A 17,703-nucleotide genomic window follows, 5' to 3' on the forward strand; every position below is an offset into this window, starting at 1 on the left:
CTGTTGCACAATCTTTGTGCGTTTCTCAAATGTCTGTGCTTCCTTCTGCAGAAGCATGGCCTTTGTTTTTAATGTCCTTGCTAAGCAGAGTTTGCACCATTGCACTCATATGTGTACACATGATGAATCTGTTGCAGCTTGCCGGGGGAGAAGGACTTGTTTAGGGCAAGAGAGCTTGAGGCTACATTGTTAAGAAACCGTTTCTGGGATTGGGAAGTAGCTAGGTTTAGTTACTATCCAAAAAATCTAGGAGTCAAAACTAAGAAAGTATAGATGCAATAATCTACAGTCATTCCCGTTTAAAAAAAATACAGTGAGAATGGCTCTGATTACCTTGACAGGCAGCACAGTGGCCAAGAAGTGGGACATCACAAGACTTTTCTCCACCCTCCAGAGCAAACCACACCAAAACTGGGACTTCCTTAATGAAGTACATATTTTGTGAAGAAGCTCAGGAAGTACTGTGCATATAGCGACAGCTCATGGAGATGGGTATTATACCAGCTCATCATACTATTTTCAGCAGCAAATCATATGAAAAGCTGCCACTTTGGATGCATCTGAGGCTCCCAGTGACATGAGACACAACAGCTGACACCTACTTTTTCTGAGCCATGAATGTGTCACTTTGCTCAGTGGTTGCACAGTGGACCCCTATGCAGACGTCACCTTTTACCCTTTGCTTCTGATGAAGCAGAAATGAGCACAGCTGCTGTCAAAGGCTTTCTCCCTTTCTTTATGTAGCAACCTGATTCAGATGCAGGGTCAGAAAACTAAAGCAACAGCGTCTGTCTAAATCTCAAATACAAAAAAAAAAAATCCAGAATGCACTCACTATTAGTAAAGAAACTGGTAACAAACAATTTGCACTTAAATAATTATTATAAGCTATGGAAATCAACAGACAAGGCATACACTCACCACCCTGGCAATATCAATCACGCTCCATCCCCACAAAACAACCAAGTTTCCGGGGATGGGCTGTGACTCAGACAACTTGGACTCGAGTTGCTAAAACATGTGTTTTTTGCGACTCGTGGAGACTCAAGTCACACATGTCAAAAACTCGGGCACTGACTTGGGATTCAGGGGTTTTACCCTAATAATGAAAAGACTCAAATAGACTCAAGTCAAGACTCACTTTTGTGTGTGACTCACAAAAGTGACACACTTTTGTGTGTGACTTTTGTGACTCTGTTTTGTGTGTGTGCTTGCTTGCTTTTTTTCTACTGCTTCCGCAACTCAACTCATTTCTCAAAAAGATTCTGACATGAGTCAAAACGGCTCAAAAAATGGCTCTGGACAAGTCACGACAGCCGCCCATTATGACTTATGGGTGACTTGAGTCAAGGGGGGGCAGACACTTGGAACTCGACTCTGACTCAGGGAAATGACCCTAGCACATCCCTGCAAGTTTCCTAAAGTCCTAATTCACTATCTCAGTGACAACATTAGAACACTTACATGCCTCAGATACTATCCAGCTCAAAGTATCAGAATAGCCTCCATCACCAACAGGAAGAGGAAGGACATGATGTCAGTTCACAGCATGGTTTCCAATGATTTTGAAATGATCAGCTATATTTGTAGGCTATATTTGTAGACAAATGGAAGCCTTTACATTTCATTACATTTGTTGTGGTCAACTAGTCTAACAATGCATGCATGTTATATTCAAAAGAGTAGGTCTGTGAGAATGCCTGGTAAGGCATGTACCAGAAACATCAAGGTGTCTTCTTCATCAAGTGTCATAAAATTCCCACCAAAACATTCTAAATCTAAAGCATTAAAGCAACAAGGAATCCCAGACTCTGTCGGCACCAAAGCAATCTGGTCATGCCTGCCAAGTTCATCATGCTTTATTATTACTATTATTGTTATTAATTTTTTTAAGATAGGTTTACAGCCTAAGTCTTACTGAACACAATGGGCTTACTTCTGAGTAAGATAAATAAAACCATTTTGAAACACTAGTTATATGAAAGTTGCATATAAATTTAAAAGATTAGCTAGGCAGACAGGAGTACTGAACAGTCCTGCCTGCTTTACAGCCCCTCAGTCCATTGCTTCAGGAAATTTTCACTACTTTTCTCATTTCCAATTTTAAATCTGAGAATGAAGAAAATGTCTGGAGCAACGCACTATACAAAATAAGGCAGAGCTGAGAGAAAGTTCAGAACTTTCCTCCATGCACTCCTTTTACCATCAGACAGACACATACAAACCGCACCACTAGATGGATATGTGAATGATATTCCTCTACGAAATCATCCCCCCTACCTGGTCAATGCTTGATCTGCTCTGACACTCATTCCAAGGAGGGCCAACTTGAGTTGGTAAGAATTTCTCCTTGCTATGGTGTTTTTACAACATCTTATTTCCATTCTGGAATGAACACCAGGTAAAATCTGTATTATGGAAATGTAAAACTGTGCTTCAACAACCTAAATTAGTAAACAGCTACTCAGTGTGATCACAGAGTTCTGGTCCTTCGCAAATCCTAGCCTGGTGCACAGAGAAACTAATAAAATTAGGGTCTTCACAGGCAAGAAACATTCTCTACGACCTGCTTAAGATGACGGCATTATGGTCTTTATTGTCATGCTACATGGTGTCAGAAGTGGTATTGCCCCCTCACTCTGGAAGAATATAGAAAGAGTGATAGTCTACGCTGCCAAGGTGGTGAATGAAAAAGAGGAAAGAACGAGGCTGGATAATGCCCTCTAAGGGGGGGGGGGAGAGAAAGTGAAAGCAGAGGGAATTGAACAAAGCCGCAACAGAAAGCAATCATAACTTTTCCTAGAGTAGGAATGGAGCTTCAAACAAATTCTGTTCAGTAACTCTGTTAGATCAACTTTATCCCAGTGGTCCAGGCTGGATCAGGAAAGTTGTAAGGTACAGGGTGGGTTCTGAACTATATACAAAGCCACAAGAATAACAGGTAAATGCTCTGGTATTTGCTATGGGGAGATGCTACTGAGGATATTCAAAGGGATTTGTTAGACAGGTTGGCAAATGTGTGCAATTTTTGTGTGCTTCCCACTGCAAGCTCTTGTTTTAACTACCAACTGATAAGGTTGGTTGTTCCAGCTGGAACTGGAATGCATGGAGAAGAGGAGGTTCTCTGCAGTGCCCTTTTAAAGGCAAAAACCTCCAACCTGAAGAGGCAATTTACCCAAAATTGCACACATTTGCATGTATATCAAACTGTGCCTGAAATGACCTAGAAAAATTATATATAAAAGTCTTCCATGCTGAGCTGGAAAAAAAAATATTGTTCCCAATTACAGTTAAAGTTCATATATCTGATGTTACGACAGTAGTCTACAAAAGCTTATGCTGAAATAATTTCACAAGTAGTCTTTAAGGGACTGCAAGGCTCTCTTGTGTTTTCCTGCAACAGACTAACATGGCTACCCTTCTAAAAGTTCTTACCAAAGTTTAAGGTACTGTTGAGGCTCATTTTGTAAGAATATTGGTTAGACCTTCCTAAATAAAGGAGATGTAGAGTGATCATAGAGTTCTGGTCCTTTGAAGTTCTTAGCCTGATGCAGGGAGAACCTAATAATAGAAGGAACTTCCGGGTTGGGGAAGTTGGCTACTGCCACCACCTATGACATGAGGAGAAAGTATAGCACCACTCCCCACCAGGTAAGCCAGGGTCAGGTAGAAAGATGCCCATAGGGGGCACTTTGCCTTCTCAGACCTGGAGCTGGCACAGGTTCTGGGATATGTTCCACAAATGCTGAGATCCTATCCCCCTTTCCTTGCCCCAAAACTGCCCCAAGTCTCTTTGGACTTATGCCAGCAAAATAGCTGGGATAGATCCGAGATGGTCCAAGGAAGTCAGGTGGCTTATGGGAAGGTAAGTATGAAAAAGTTTTACTTATCTCTCCTGAGCCATCTGGTGCCCCCACACACACAACACATGCTTCTTAAGCAGTGCTGTGTGTTATGAGCTGGCAGGGGATGGGACTGTGCCCTTACTTAAGAGATGGGCACGTCTAGGTAGCTTCTTTTTCAATTTATTTCAGTTTGCTTCTAATTTCAAGTACCTGCTTTTTTTGTCCATTTGAACCTTGTTGTGGTGGAAGAGGAGAGGGAGTAAAATCTGTACAGTGCCTAGCAGTTAAAAATGGTTGGCAACCTTCAGTCTCGAAAGACTATGGTATAAGCCTACAGCACCAGGTATTCCCACGCAGTCTCCCATGCAAGTACTAACCAGGCCTAACCTTGCTTAGCTTCCGAGATCAGACGAGATCGGGCATCTGCAGTTAATGGTGACACTTTCTCCCTCACTCTTCCCATAGGTCAGACTGGAGGGGGAAAAAAAAAAAGATGACTTCCACTGCCACCAAACAAGACTGAGGCCTGAAGCAAATGTGCAGAAACTCACAGGTCAATGGGCATTACCCACAGAATAAGTACAGATTAGGAAGCAATGCACACATGGATAGCCTTACCCCATGGGTTGTGTACCACAGAATATCCCTTTCCCAATGGGAAAGTTCATCCATGAGTTTACAGCTTTCCATGGTGGGCAGCGTGCTCACCACTAGCCTTGACAAGGTAGTTCATAGCAGCTTGGGGGGGGGGTCCAATGGCAATTCAATAGCAGCTTCTTGGGAGGGGAAGACAAGATTTGACTCTGGGGATCACTGAGTGCCATTCCAGATCAACAATTCATCTCAGCTGCCACTTGTCCCAGGAGAAAGCTCTCATTGTCGCCAACTGCAGACCTTAGGATCCTGACCACAGATTGTCAGCTATAAACACTGGAACAATTATAAAGTGAGTTTGTAGGTTATGATCTACACTGGTATGAGCCCAATTTCCCCTGTTTTGCTGACTTTTGTGCAATTTAAAATGTTTAGTGCTGCTTCCCTTTGCTTAGGCAAAGTTGCATTTTATTTATCATCCATCCTGCAGCCAACCAGATGGGAGATTGCTCCAGGAGTTTATGTATTGGGGGCGGGAGGGTCTTGTAGATGGTCTCCTATTTCCAAAAGATAGTTGTGACTGCCAGCTGGGACAGGAGTCTTCCTTCAGTCTAGGATAGCAACAAGTAGACTTTCCCCAGATTTGGGGGAGGGGGGGGTGACTGTGCAGCAATGTGACCTCCAGAGCGGGAGGCTCATCCCTGAGAAATCAAGCTGGTAAAAATTCAGCCCCCCCTAGCCTAAAAAAGTTGGCCATCTCTGCACTAAGGGATACCAAAGATTTTTCAGAATAGGCCATGAAGAAGACCTCATGAAGGCCTTCCTGTTCAGATAGGCATCTCTTTTCCAGCATATTTTATCTTATGAACACAGCTGCCCAAACCATTTTTATACAAAACTGGAAAGGCTCAATATAAATATGTATAATTCCCAAAAGATGGTGGATTTAATTACCATTATTATAAACTGTAATGTTCCTCCCATTACAGCTCTGTTGAATAATCCACCAACTTTGTTTATGAAGAGAACCTATCTTTTAACTGGTCTGCTTTTTCTTCATCCTCAAAATAAGACCCTGCCTTCTCCAGAAAGTCTGTCTTCATGTTCTTCAGGTGTTTATTTGCCTCCAGCATCCCTGTTTGGTCTAGCGTCATCCTCTGTGTCCCCTTCGCTATGCTGCCTCAATCCCAGCTAATAATCTGTGCCTTTCTTCTCATCGGGCACATCAGAAGCATCTGTGGAATGCAAACCCACATGGCGATGCCAGCCAGCCAGCCAGCGCACTTCCTTTCCTTCCTGCACCAGAGTCCGTCCCTAACCACCCCCTTCTCAGGGAAAGGAGGGACACAGAAGCACTGGAGGGCACGGGCTCTGCGGTTTTATTTCTTTAATAAGCCCAGCCAAAAGGGTATTAAGTCCCTTCTAAAAATCCAAAGGAAAAACCGAACTGAAAATGCTAGTTAACCCGGTGATGAGGCGAAAAGGCGACAGCTGTGTAAATGCAGACACAGTCACCCCCTCCTTTCTGATCTCTCTCAGCTGTCCCAGGCAGCAACTGTCCTATCAGAGTCTCAGGGGCTTATTTAGACTCCAGTTTCTTTATTCTTGCCTGGGAGATTGAGTGTCAGGAAAACCTGGGGCTTTGTTTGGCGGGGCGGGGGAAAAGGGTCATCCGCATGTTTCCACAGGCTAGACAACAGAAGAGAGAGGCCACTTTTCTAGGGCTTCCTCCCCAGATAATGGATCCTGAAAGGAAGGTGGGGGAGGACTGTACCACAAGTCCTGATATAGTAATTACTGTATTAGCCTGCTACTACAAGTCTGGTTTGAGAAGCATAGGCCTTGCTTGCCACAACAGCAAGATAGGAAAACGTCCAAAACGTACTACATACCCAAAATCTATGAAATGCTCCTTCTGATCCATCTGGGACCCCAGCTGTTCTACGGGGAATAACTTACAAGGCTCTGTGTGTGTGCTCACAGATGCGCAAGTGCGTCTACACACACATTCTGAAAATTATTCATGCAGCAATAAAAGCCATTGACATTTGCCACCAATTAGTTTACATGGCAGTATCTAATGTACAAGTTGTTGACTCATTCATATTAAACAAGCATTCATGAGATCTAAAAAGTTACAAGAAATGATACTCAGCTCTGTACATTCATGTTGATGACTCTTTGTGACAAAAATATAGCCTTTTTTTAAACATCAGGCCTCAGAGCTAAGGGTTAAGCTTTCAGGCTGAAGCAAACCTTGGTCAATTCATGCCCAGTCCTTCGGCTATTAGAATATTCAGATATTTTCCTGGTCAACAAAATTATCAGCAACTTGTGAATTCTCCCTATTTATGTCCTTCCTCCCAGTTACAGCTTTGTCTATATTAAGTTATATCATCCCATTTAAATGGGTTAGGAATGGGCTCTTAGGCTGCAATCCTGTCCACCCTTACCTGGGAGTATAATGACTATACTCCATTGATGGACTTACTTCTGAGTAGACGTGCATAGGATTGGGTGGTAAAGTGATTGGTGGTAAAGTAATTACAGCTATTTTGGACTGTAGCATCCTGAATGGGGGTATAGTCCAAGTTTAGCAGGGCACTCCAATTCACCATGTAAGCTGCCTCTCCCCCTCATCGTCTGAGCCATTCCAGGTGGCAAGAGCAAAGCAGAAGCATCTTCTCCGTGTTGCTCTTGCAACCTGGAGTGGCTCAGATGGCAAAGGGCGAAACTTACCTAGTGCGTTCAGGTGCCCTGCTAAACTAGAGCTGTGTCCCCTCTCTCAGGACACTACTGATTTTGGATTAAGCAAGGGTGTAAAATTTGATTGGTTTTACTGTCCAACCCTTTGCATTTTACTTTGAAGAATGTGCTGCTGATTTCAGCTTAACTTACTCCCAAGTAAGCATGCTTAGAATTGCAGTTTTATTTTCTATTATGGCATAAACCACCCCTGAATTGGGTCAAAGAAAGGGAGATGCATATTAGCTTAACTAGATCAGCCCCTTGTTTTGTATCAGGTGGTAAAACATAGTGGGTGAAGGTTATACCATTACCTGGATGGATAAGAGATCTCCATGGTCAGACTGCTGGAAGCTGTTGCTGAGAATGTATCCATAAGTGGAGCTGTCATCTACTAGGACATCCCTTACCAAAAAGCTAGGCTACTATATACTAAGTGGGCTGTGATTCAGTGGCTCTATGGACAATTTTGCTCTATGTAATTAATGCATGAAGGCTGAAGCATGTGCACTCTGAGCCGAGCTTTTGCAGGCCTGCTGCCAGTATGCATGATAGAGCTGGACCAGAGTGAAGCCAATGCAGGCTGAGTTGTCTGGTATGTGAATGGATCCCTTGTCTGTCATACCGACTTTTACTGGGAATGCCTTCTGAGTAGCAAGCTAGAAGCTAAAGCTTTAGAATATGAATGGGATATATTGTGATAGCACCATGTCAGCACACCAGAAGGAATCCAGTATTTCACTATAAAGTTTAGGGCATGAACACATGAGATCAATAATCCCATGACTTTGAAGAAATAGAGAATTTTCAGAACATGATATAAAACATCTTCATGATATAAAACTTTGGTGAGCTGTAAACACTGAATATGATAAATACACACTTGAATTACAAGATCAATAAAGAAATAAAGAAAAGTATTACTCTTTCAAGGCTTCAAATTTTAAAAAAAAGACAGTCCTTTCAAATCAACTTGAACACATTTCCACCAATTTCAAAGTCAAATTCATTTATAAGTTTGCCCTTATCGTTTCCCTAGAGGTTCATAAATATATTCCATATTGCTAATTCTATGGTAGGAACTGATTTCATATACTGTATAACATGAATTAATCAGCTGTTTTTCATACATTTTATGCCCATGAGCCAACTGGTAATGGTGTTGTCTGTTTCCAAATCTATGCAATACAGAACTGGCGGCTGCTGCTAAATAATCTTTTTTTAAATGCCCTTTTTGTCCTAATTAACTACGTATTATTTAAATTCTGCCAACATCCACATTCTCTCCTCTCTGACATAACTTCCTCTCTGAGTAAAATAGAGGGATTTCTACCCCTGTCCAACTGTGTGTCTTTTGTTTTTTTAATGATAATTCTGTGCAAAAAAGGCTGCGCAAATCAGGACTGAGGCATATTGACTGGGAAACCAGGACAAGAACAGCAAAGATTATGAGGGAAAGACAATAAATGTCATGGGCAGTCTCACATGACCCACAACAATATCCACAGGAAAAAAATTCCTCCCTTCATTTCTCCAGGGCGGGCAATCAATATCACTCTGTGCATGTGATTGAAACACAACCTCATTAAGCATTTAATCCCATTTACTGCCTGATCCTTAGTTGGTGACCAGGGGGCCTGGGCTCAAATCTGGATTAGTTTGGAAGTTTCTGCAGTGAAGTCAATGATGTAACAGCAGGGAGGGTCAATTTGGAATTCGGACCAGTGCTTCTAAATCCCAGTACCGTGATTTTTGCCCTGCCAGAGGATCCTGTGATGAAAAGCAAAGCCTGCTCAGTGGATTTACAGCAGACACTTGACTGACTTTTAAAAACTCCTACCATACAACAGTAGGACTGGATTTTGGAGAACTCTGGTTCACTTGCTCATGGAAGAAACGAATGAGTCCTGCTTTACCCCTGGTGTCCCTCAGAGGTTACTGGCTGAATAAAATTTCAAAAATAAAAGATGAGAGAGCTGAGGTGAGAGAGCTAGCAAGTTATGAGGAACTGGAGTTGTCATAAATGAACAGTTCTTTTTGGAATGCAGAATGTCCCACAGAATAAGTGGTATAAAGTAGCCCCAGCACCTTACTAAGCTTAAGGTGGTGCCTCTGTGAATGCTGAATGTCCTATATGCTGAACAGATCTCATGGATTGATTTCCCGATCCAAAGTACTCAGGCTGCAAACTTTAAAGATGCTTTATAGGAAGTAAATTCCATTGGGCTCAGTGGGACCTAAATGTGAGCAGAAATGCTTTGGATTGTGCTGCAATCACAACGATCTCAAAAGTGATCTGATTCGAAACATTCATTTTGCTGTGGAGTGGCTTACATGAGCTGGTCTAGCTGTGAGGAGAGAGCCCCCTGCCTCTTGAAACTGGGGCAAAGTAAGCTCAGCTTGATGGGAAAATCCCTGCTCTGCCTGTTGTTGGGTTCTCAGAGGACTGGGAAAGCAAAGAAGCTGCATATAGTATGAGCAACTGGCAGCTTGAAACGAGAGCAGATGGCATGGAAGGGATCATCAGCCCACGCCTCTTATTAGTGCCTGATCCATTGGCAGCACTTTGGCTCCCAGGGCTCAGGGCAGCTCTCCTTCAAAGCACCCAGCTGACTGTCAGAGCCTAGGCAAGCATGACCAGGGAGCCATATTTTATCCAGCTGAAGACACAACAGTCCAACTGTGCATCCCCCAAACCCCATGAAGCTTCCTGATCTAGTGGATCCGAGCTTTAGGTCAGGATCCTAAAGAAGAGGTTCTTAATTCCTATCACGACAACGCTGAATTCTTTTAGTCTTTTTTTTTAAACTTCTCCATACAGCTTTGAGTGCATACATTGTATACACAGGCGTTATATGTGCACTGGGAAACTGGCCAGTTGCAGCTTCTTATTGCCAATATATATGACACAGTAGGAAAGGGCAAGTGTGATCCATAATACTGGAACAGCCCTTCGAGAACCCACTGAGCCATTTTAGGGAAAGAAGGTGGGATAGGAGGTATCCCATCCTGCTGAGGAACGTCCCCCTTGTGTTGGGGGTCATGTGCATCCCTTAATTCATTCCCTCAAAAATGAGGAGACTTATATTAAGGGCTTGCTGGAAGCATTGATCTTTATACCAGGAAGAAGCCAATGCAAAACATTTGAAGTGGCTGTCTTTGTTTCTCTCCAAGATGTCCTCAGCATACCCCATGAAGAGAAGAGACTGTGCATCATTGCAGAAGATGCAGCTGAATGGGCAAGAAGTTAGCTGCCCAGAGGCAAATATTCCCAAGGTATTCTCAAAGGAAGGAGAGTGCAATCCGAGAAGTTCTTGCAATATGGTTGTATTCTAGGGTAGCTGCTGTTCACCTGGTTGCAGCATGATGATATGATGGACATAGAGCCTGAGGGCATTTGTGTTACATGTTTCACAGGAGGTTTCTATAAATCATGACAAGTCTAAAGCATGAAGGAAATGTGAGGGAATGCCTCCCTGTCAGATATTCAGCACCATTCAAACACTTCCTTTGGGGGCAAATACTGGCAGTCTCTCGCAAACTACAGCATCACAGCTATAGGGGCTTCTGTAAGTTGAGGGACCTACACAGGTACACACCAGGGGAATTCCAGGCCCCTTTTGCTATATTCTTGATTAAAAAACAAAACACAACTCTCTATGCAGACCTATAGGAGCAACATGGATATAGCATTCTAGTGAATTGCTCAATACAAACCACTGACTTCCATGATGTTCTGTGGTGTAGTGATCAAGCAAGGGAAGCAGTAATGTCCTGATTGAGTTCTCTCTATTGCATGCAGTGACCATGAAGGAAAAAAAGGGATTTCTGTACCCCCCCTCCCTGTTTTTTTCCTCCAGTTAGTCATGACCGTATTATACAGAGGAAGGACCTTGGCTCAGTGCGAGAGCTCATGCATTTCATGTAGAACATCCTGGTTCAGTCTCTCAAGCTGCGACTATTTAATGTAGTGCCATTATTATACAACGATCTGACTCAGTATATGGCATGGTACTACTAATCTAGCATGGGTTGGTGATTGATTGGTGTGGTCTGACAATAAATCTGGTGGACACAGATCCTTCCTCTTCTGGCTGGGATTTTCCTAGTTTGAAAATAAATTAGTGCTCCCTTGATCCTTAACTTTTAATGCTACTCAAACTATTATTTTCCAGCAGCGCAATCCTATTCATGCCATCTCAGAAGTACATCCCATTGAGTTTAATTGAGCTTACTGTTGTCTTATGGGATATGGAAAGTTGATGTCATTACAACAATCTGAGCACAAGTGTCACAGGAGAAAACAGCCTCCTCAAAATGTTTTTGAAATTATGAAAATTTCATTATGAAAAAATGAAAAGTTTAAAAGAAAAACACAGGCTTTTACTGCTGAAGATATACAAATTGTGCATTTGTCCTTTCTTGGATTGTATGTGTGGCTTTCTGTTAGTATCATTACTGATTTCTTTTTCTATTTGGAGACTTTTTTCTAAGCAGGTTGGTGGGTTTTTTCTTCGCAGTGTATTCCTAGAAATTATTTAAATTTTGGGAAAAAATCAGTTTCTCTCTCTCTCTCTCCCCCCCCCCCCAACATGGAATTCTCAATGCACATGTTCAAATGTCAATAAGACATACCAGCAAAGATAAGAGCATCACAATGGTAAAAATGGTCTCGGAAAAAAAACAACTTCAATGATTTGTCACTGTTCATCAACAAGAGGCAAAAAAAAAAATCTTCAAAACCATTTTTGAAAGCCCTGTCTGCACAGGAAGACTCTGGGTGCAATCCTATCCAACTTTCCAGTGCTGATGTAGTTGTGCCAGTGGGGTGTGCGCTGCATCCTGTGGTGGGAAGGCAGTAACAGAGGCCTCCGCAAGGTAAGGGAACATTTGTTCCCTCACCTTGGGGCTGCACTGTGGCTGCATCAGAGCTGAAAATTTTGAGTCCTCAGTGATGTCACCAGTAGTGCCAGTGGCAGCTTCCTTCCCAGGGCAAATAGAAGCCCCAGGAGACCCAATCCAGATTGGAAGCAGGGCAGGGGAAAATTTTCTGCCATCAAGATTCTGATCCAGACAAGCTCCTTTGCAGCTGTATACCAAAGAGAAAGACCTAAGTAGATGACATAGGCCCAAATTCTAACCAAATTCCAGCACTGGCATAGCTGTACCAATGGGATGTGTGCTGCATCCTGCAGTTGGGTGGCACTCATGGAGACCTCCTCAAAGAAAGGGAATGTTTGTTCCCTTACATCAGACCTGCATTGCCCTTATGTTAGTGCTGGAAAGTGGGTTAGGATTGCACCCTTAATGATATATTGAATGTCGGGCCTAATTTTAAGGGCCAGTTAAGACTGAAATATCTGAGTTTGAAGGCCACTTTCTCCTCAAAACCAAACACAGAGGTTACTGCAGGTGTAATGACTATATTCCAGTTTGAGATATTTTCAAAACTAAAAAAGAAGGTTAAAGTGACTTCCTCCCTCTCTGGACTACAGCTGACTGAGAGAGGGATGCTGAAAGAAGAACAGAGTTCCTGAATCTGATCCCTGAAGCAAATATTTCATGTTATTTTTTTGTCCTGCATGATTGCTCATTCCTGACCATGGTATTCTGCAACTTATTATCTAATACTGTTCCTCTGAGAAAGCTCTTCCCAGGTTCGTGACATCATTTGTGTCATCCTTATTTGACTAGATTAGTACCACTACTGCTTTTGATGATGAGCCAATATTAATTAAATGTAAGAACCATCTCCTCCATTGTACAGACTGAGAAACTGAGACACTAATGTGAAATCATTGGTCTTCTCACAGTGGCAGAACCAGGGTTGGCGCAAGACCTCCTGAAGTAGCTTGCCAAAAGCTAAATTCTGACCCTCCTTACCCAGTGATGTGCCAACTGTCACTTTTCCAATTCAAGGAGTGGAAGGAGGAGGAGCAATGGAGGCAAATAGGCAGGTAGAGATCGGCATCCCCCATCAGTCTGCTACCTGAGGCAACTGTTTCAGTTGGCCTCATAGATGGGTCAGCCCTAATAGATGGGTCAGATTTAACTTAAGTTAAATCAAGTTAAAAATGATTGAACTTAAGTTAAATCATTTGCTACTATTAGAAATATTGTAGAAATTGTAGAAATATTGTAGAAATATTGTGGATATTGTAGAAATAGTTTTATCTTTATTTTTAACTTATGATATAACCTTAAAGTAGGAACTGAACATAAATACAGTTGTCCACTGGAAGAAATTAAGGCCCTAGTCCTAACTGCACTGCCCACTGGTGGCATGCTGCCTGTGCTGAAAAAGATCACAAAAGCCACAAAAGATGCTCCAACAGTGCGCCACTCAGAGCACTGCCAGCAGTGCTGGTGGAAAGGTTTACACCTTACCACCCACTCCAGCACTTGTCCCACCACTTGCCAGAGTCAGTGGGAGAGGCAGAAGGGGTGGCGGAAGGGCAGAAAGGGGCAAAATGGGGCATGGGGAAGGCAACAATGGGGACAGGATGGGCGGATCAGGCCCAGGAGGGGGTGGGATCAGTGGTGCCAGTGGCGCAGATATCCTATCCCTCTTCCCAGACCTGATCCCATGACATGGTCCACACAGACCTGCACCAGCTATTTAGCTAGCATAGGTCCAAGAAGAAAACCCCCCCGTACTGCTGAAGCTTACCCCAGGTAAGGAAATAATTGTTGCCTACCAAGAGGAGACCTCCACAACTACCCCTTCCCACCATAGGATGCAATGGTTGCCATTTTGGGGCCGCTGCACTGGCAGGGACGGGGATTGGGCAGTTTAGCAGTTAATGGAACTTTTTGGGAAAACAATAACATGACTCTGAAAACAGCTGTCAGCAGCAGATCTGGACCCAAAGACTTGAGTCCTGATCCCACCACTATGAGATAAAAAGATTATGCATCGAAAGCTCAGCTCCCCAGTTATGCACGAATGTGGATTCTATCTTGAGGTATCCATGTCTCTGATTTTATCTTGGTGTTGTACTGAGCAATTCTAAGACCTCCCATTTCTTACCAGCCCAGCTGGAGTGCACAAAGAATAACATAGTTTTAATAAACCTCCAGTGGAAGCTTGCTTGCGTGGGTAGTTTTCTCATTAATCCTCCCTAACTCACCCCCGGCTTTCGCATGAGAGGGATCTCTGACTGGAGCACCAGAACAATTCCTGATGTGTTTCCAGAGTGGTGTGGAGGAGAGTAGAAGCCCTTAGAAAAATGACCTCAGAGCTGCTCTGAATTTTGATGCGTAGCCCCCAAATTGCATGGACAGGACAGGGTGGAGGATGTGTGGATTTAAAAGGACAAAGGGGCAAATGTTTGAAGACAAAAGGGAATTTGGATAATTCAGCCAAGACCGTAAAAGTACCATAGCAGGATGATGACTCTGTTGGAACAGAACTGTTACTGTGGAAAATGCCCTGCGGACCTCCCTAAGAGAGGCCCCTACTGAAGGGTCACAAGAAACAGATTGTCTTCTTAAAAGTTTTCTCCTTAATTAGAAGAACAACGCTCTATTCCAAAGGGACTGGCATCTTCATTAACATCAGTCTTTGAGCTAGCTGTCTCCTTAGAAAATGTTGCCTGAGTTGAGCTAAAAATACCATATCTCTCTTGGGAAGATGGGCCTGGATGGGAACAGGGTCTAGCTCTGGAAACTTTCAACATGGCCATGGTGTTGGTAGTAGGTAGATAGTAGGTTGGTGTTGGTAGTAGGATTGTTGCCACCTGCATTCATTATTGCCCCAGAAGTATTCATGAAGGAAATGAGACTATGATTGGGCTAGTCTTCTAGGACAGTGGATCCCAAACCTTTTAGCACCAAGACTCACTTTTTAAAATGACACTCTATCAGGACCTACCTAGCTTTACCAGACTTTAAAAAAGGAGATCTAAAAAGAAATATTTTATTTATTTATAATAACCAGAAAAAAGACCCTTAAACATTTATCTTCCTATATTTACATACTTGCAAACTGCAGGAGCTGAGCTCTTTGCAGGAGAATTAACAGCTACAGTATCTGATTTTTGAACTTCCTCAGGACTTGAGGCAATTAGTTATCTGATCTTTCCATCACCCTTTGGGGATCCGCCAAAAATCAAGTCGCAAGCCGCCAGTGGGTCTCGACCCACAATTTGGGAACCACTGTTCTAGCATATGCAATATTTGGCCTCCCCTGTTTCCTTCTGGCTCCGCTGTTCTGGATAAGGACAAAACAAAAACCCTTATCTTGGCTGATAGCTTTGAAGCTGATTCAGGATGCCAGCTTCTCGTGCTTCTATTTTGGCTCAGATGACCTAATCCTAAACATGTTTACTTAGTGGCAGCACAAGTCCTACCCAAATTGACTTGTTTTCAAGTAAATATACAGAGGGTCTCAGGCCTTATGTAGCACCCACATTCATTCCCCACTGTGCTATCTGTGCAGCAGGCATGTGTGGACAATAAAACGGACTTGCCCTCCATTAGGCAATGGAGCTGCCACTGGAGTCATGTGCCTCAATGAACTATTCTGCAAGGCTCTGTGGAGCCTGGATTTTGATGCCATTCCTTGAAGGAGGCATGAACTGCAGTGGTTCCATGGTACGTGAAGGTTGCGCTCCCCCTTGACCGTCTCAGTGCCATCATCATCAGTATTTTGGTATGTTGTACGTGATGCTGCGGTCTCTGCCAGTCAAGTGGCCAGAAAGGACTGGGAGAGGAATGGCATTCAGTAGCGGTTGGAAACAAAAGGATGTGCCTGGAAAAGAATGAACGCAATCTCGTCCCTGCCAAAAGGGAGGCAGGTGCTGGAAATGGAGGCTGTGTCACAAATGGAACGGACTGGGAGGATTCATCACCCAACCTGTCCCCTGGGCCCTCACCACAATAGCAATCTGAGCTCAGGGGTAGGTCCTGCTGCCAGCTTGCAGAAAGAAAGGGTGGGGAGATGAATGAGGTCCCGTGGGAACAAGGGGCACATGCAGAGGGAGGGGGAGAGACACCGAGACGGGGAAGCAGCACGTCCACCAAAGGGAGTTGAGCAAGTGCCCCAGACAGCAGCAGTTGCTTCTTCCAGGGGAAAGCAGCAGGGGCACAGATGCAGGGGCAGGCCAGGCCAGCAAAGCAGCAGTGGGGGGGGGAGCCACCTCTATGACCAAGAGAGCAGCAGAGGGTGCCCAAGAAGTGGAAGCAGAAGCCTGCCTTGCAAGGGGGGCAGAGAGAAATCTAAGGAAAGGGGCCTAGAAGAGAACTGGGACTAAAGTGGCCCCGAGGGGGCTGCTGCTGCCCGGCTGGATTTGGTAGAGCTGGGGGCGGAGAGACGGAGCCCGGCCCCGATCCGCCTCGGCTGGGGAGGGCCCGCCCTTTCACGTGGTGCGCAATCAACCCTCAGCTGCTGCTCCCCTCCCGTAGATAAGGCTGCAGTCCTATCCACACTTTCCTGGGAGTAAGCCCCACTGAATTCAATGGAGCTTACTTCTGAGTAGACATGCACAGAGTTGGGCTGTTAGTCCGGGGTAGCAGCGAAGACCTTGAGCGGCAAGAAGCCCCCCAAGTTCCGGGAAGACGGCGCGCCTCGCCCTGCAGGTGTTGGTGGTCAGGACAGGGGAGGGGGGTCACGGCTCGTCCTCAGGGGAATCCGAGGGCCACGCGTCAGCCCTGCTGCCGATCCCCGCTCAGACTGGTCCAGGCGGCGCCGCATCCCTGAGCTGGAAGAGCCTTCCCGGCGCCCTCCCTCCTCCCCGCGCAGAGAAAGGCTCTTGCAAGAACTTTGCGCTCCCTTCCCGCCAGCCGCCCGGCTGTGCGCCGTCGCGTGGCGGAGACTCGGGCTGCAATCCTGTCCACACTTTCCTGGGAGTAAGCTCGATTGACTAGAATGGGACTTACTTCTGAGTAGACACGCATAAGATTGCATGAGCCCAAAGTTACTTGGAATGGACGGGGGGCTGGGGGGGCTACCCCGGAGCCCGCCAGAGTTGGTGCCAGGACGGACCAGGCGCCCTCTCGCCGCCGCTCTTACCTCGGGGGTGTCCGGAGGGGACCCGCGCGCCTCCTAGTCCCGCATTGTCACCCGGAGAGGCGTCGGTGACAACTGCGAGTGACATCAGCCGGCAACAATGAGATCCGCTGCTGGGCTGGAGAGGGAGGCGCAGGCCGGAGCCTCGGGACGCGCTCGCCTCCCCCACCCGCCCCCGGGCCCAGCCTCCCGCCGTCCCTCCCCGGCTCCCGCTCCCTCCAGGATCCAATTACAGCGGATAAAGGAGACACCGAGGGAACAATGCGCGCAGCCTGGGCAGGACCATCTGCCAAGGACGGGGACGATCCACCCCCCACCACTCTGGTCAGGCAGATGATGCGCGCCCTCCCTCCTGCTGGGCATTCCTGGCTCGGAAGCCGAGCGGCGGCCACGGCCAGCCTGGGTCTGTCCACCGCCGTCCAAGGACAACGGGGAGGGACGCCAGGCTGAGCGCTGGACTCCGTCGCGGCCGGGGTGGTGATCGCTGGGTGGACGGGTTTGCACAGAGGC

General features: G+C 45.3%; 1 protein-coding gene across 8 annotated transcripts in view; it reads right to left on the reverse strand.

Annotated features, from left to right (window-relative positions):
* Nucleotides 1–17,389, reverse strand: part of PCBP4 (poly(rC) binding protein 4) — an 82,006-nt gene extending 64,617 nt beyond the window's left edge. For 2 of the 8 annotated variants that reach the window (XM_066614218.1, XM_066614219.1), the window contains exon 1: nt 17,197–17,382. The gene's annotated coding sequence lies outside the window, so the exon portion shown is untranslated. Of the gene's footprint in view, nt 1–17,196 lie in introns of all 8 variants that reach the window. The other 6 variants (XM_066614214.1, XM_066614213.1, XR_010793715.1 and 3 more) reach the window with 5 other exon arrangements.
* Between the last annotated feature and the right edge of the window lie 314 nt (nt 17,390–17,703).

The sequence above is a fragment of the Tiliqua scincoides genome, chromosome 2 (assembly GCF_035046505.1).
Source record: "Tiliqua scincoides isolate rTilSci1 chromosome 2, rTilSci1.hap2, whole genome shotgun sequence".
Lineage (NCBI taxonomy): Eukaryota > Metazoa > Chordata > Lepidosauria > Squamata > Scincidae > Tiliqua > Tiliqua scincoides.